The sequence below is a fragment of the Peromyscus leucopus genome, chromosome 10 (genome assembly GCF_004664715.2).
Source record: "Peromyscus leucopus breed LL Stock chromosome 10, UCI_PerLeu_2.1, whole genome shotgun sequence".
NCBI lineage: Eukaryota > Metazoa > Chordata > Mammalia > Rodentia > Cricetidae > Peromyscus > Peromyscus leucopus.
In genome coordinates, this window is record NC_051071.1 from 56,530,092 (window position 1) to 56,533,301 (window position 3,210).

The window sequence follows — 3,210 nt, forward strand, 5'->3', positions numbered from 1 at the left end:
CTTTGAGAGTTTATAGACTCACCATTTCTGGTTTACTCTCTCTGTTCCTTGTTTGCAGTTGAAGATGTAAGTGCTGAGCTGTTTCTGCCACCATGCCTGGCACCTGTTGCCATATGCTACCTCTCTGTTATGGTGAGAGACCCATCCCTCTGGAACCCTAAGCTCCAAGTAAACCATTCCTTTTATAAGTTGCCTTGATCACGGTGTTTTATCACAGCAATAGAAAAGTAACTAATACAATGTTTTATTTATATATTTATAATTTATTTATTTGGTGTATATCTGGGGAGGGGGGCAGAGCATGCACATGCCAGGGCACACTTGTGGAGGTTAGAGGACAACTTGAGAGGATCGGTTTTCTCTTCCACCATTTAGATTCCAGGAATTGAACTCAGGTTATCAAGATTGCAAGCAAATGTCCTGACCTACTAAGCCATCTTGATGTCTCTCAGATGAAATCGTCTTAAGTGATAAAGTGGCGATAAGGTTGGACTGTTTGGATCCTTGCTCAAACTTTTCAAAATATGCAAATTTACAGAGATTGTGAATCAAATTGTAACTTCCACTCATTATGAGGATTAAAAACATAAATTTTCAATTCATAATGAAACATCACCTGTGTTTGCAACAATTTTAAATCTGGGATTTATTGGGTGAAGGCAGCAAGTGGGGATGATAGGCTCCACACACACTGCTTCTGTGTAGACTACTGCACTTGTTTACAAAGCTCCCTGGTGGAATTTAGCTAAACGATGATGTCTGCACATAGTCTGAAGCCCAGCAATTCATAGATATAGAGTCAAAATTTTTCACATGGTCAGATGAAGGCATCATGACCCAAATCAATTACAGATGATGACGTAACATGCAACAATTCAAAACAATCTCTTAGATGGGTACATGAAAACAAAGAAATCATTTTTAAAGCACTTAATTTGATAGAAAACAAAAGCCAATTACCAATATAAGCAAGACAAACTAAATAGACATTCATTTTTCAAGCACCTATTTAAAAATGAAGATTACCGTTAAACTTGTACACACACACGAGAAAATTATTTGTGTAAAATGAAGTGATGAAGGCTTAATGGTATAAAATGTGAAAATACTGAAAGGCATGAGAATTTCTCATACGTGTAACAATGAACACTCTGTGGGTATAGAGGGATTGGCTGGGTTTAAAGATCTACTTCACGATTATCTAGTGACGTGGGTTATACACATGAACCAAATCCCATAACTTGACACTGTTGTGAGCTGAGGCATAAAGGGATCCAGGAAGTGTATTGAGGATTTTATTTTGATTGCCTTGAATAATGTTGTGTGTAGCTCCAAAACTACAGAGGAGATTATGGGCTCTGAAATCTTTGCCAATCAGTCCCTCCCTAGGCAACTCGATTTTAAACATATGAAAATACAGCCTTCTCAACTAGTGTAATGTGTGACTCTACAACATTATTTCCAGCTTTATTTAGCTAGAATGGAATTTGTTATGCAACTAGCCTCTGAAGAATATAAGAAATTTGAAAAATATTGCTTTTCTCAATTTTGATTTTTTTGTTTGTTTATTTGGTTGGTTGGTTTTGTTTTGCTTGTTTGTTTGTTTGTTTGTTTGTTTTTCCAGACAGTTTCTCTATGTAACAGTTCTGGCTATCTTGGTACTCATTTTGTAGACCAGGCTGGCCTGGAACTCACAGAGATCCACTTGCCTCTGCCTCCTAAGTGCTGAGATTAAGAGCATGTGCCACCACAGCATAGCTCTAGATAAATTTTTGATAGGATAAACATCTTGAAACCATTGCAGTCATTTGTTAAGGCTGATGAAGCAAAGCACCCTAAATGAAGTGGCCTGAATAATACAAATTCGCAATGCTGAATGTTGAAGTCTGTAACTGAAGTGTTAATATGTTTGGATCATCCTGAAAACCATGGGGAACATTCACCCCACTCTTCTCTCCCAGTTCTGGTGCTTTTTGGCCAGTGCTGGCTTTCTTTGACTGTAAATGCAGGACAAATATCTCTGCCCTCATGCTCACTTGTCATCCCTCCTGTGTTTACATAACTATCTTTAATCTCTGTTCAAATTTCCCCTTTGGACATGGACACTGATCAGTGAGAGCCCATTCTAGTGACCTCAGTCAGTTTACTAGATTCCCTCTGTAAAGTCACCATGGCAAGATAAGGTACAGAACAAGAAGAACATGTGATCATGATCCCGGCTCCAACATATCTTCTTGATAAGTTATGATTCAATCCATAAGACAATGCATGCAGTGTAGCAAAAAGAAAAAAAAAATTCCATTGGTCCCAAGAGTATAGTGACTGTGCTGAAACTGTGGCTAAATATCTTCCTTTTTCATGTCTAGCAAACACTGGATACGAGTGAGCCTCACGAGTATGAATGTTAAGTACCAAAGTATTACGATAATAAATATGGTTTAGTAGCAGCAGCTATAATCCAGACAGCTTGAAGGAATTGTTTATTTTACAATCCAAAAATTCTCATGCAGCATGAAAGAACTAAATATCATAATGGTTCTAGCATCTATTAGACTGATATGTTCATCAATTTAGCAGGGGAAGAAAAGCAGCAAACACACTAAGCTGCAAAATAGGCTTCCAGGCATATTTATTCTCAAATGCACTTGTGGATAGTATTGATAACTATAGCAAGGTACTTCCTTCTGTTGTATGGCAAACATCTATGGCCACTGTCACAAGGCAGGCTAAAGTAACCCATTATAGATCTACAGACTAAAAGGAAGGTGTGGTGGTATTGTGTTCCCCAAAATATTGTGCACCCTAATAAACTTATCTGGGGTCAGAGAACAGAACAGTCACTAGATACAGAGGCTAGAAAATGGTGGCACTCATACCTTTAATCCTAGTCTTCTGGAGGCATGGATCTCTTTGAGTTCAAGGCCTCACTGGAAATAGCCAACCATGGTGACTCACACCTTTAATCCCAGGAAGTGAAGGCAGGAAGCAGAAAGGTATATAAGGCATGAGAACCAGAAACTAGAAGCCTCTGGGTGGTTAAGCTTTAGGCTTTTGAGCAGCAGTTCAGCTGAGATCCATTCGGATGAGGACTCAGAGGCTTCCAGTCTGAGGAAACAGGATCAGCTGAGGAATTGGCAAGGTGAGGTGGCTGAAGCTTATTCTGCTTCTCTGATCTTCCAGCATTCACCCCAATAACTGGCCTTGGGTTTG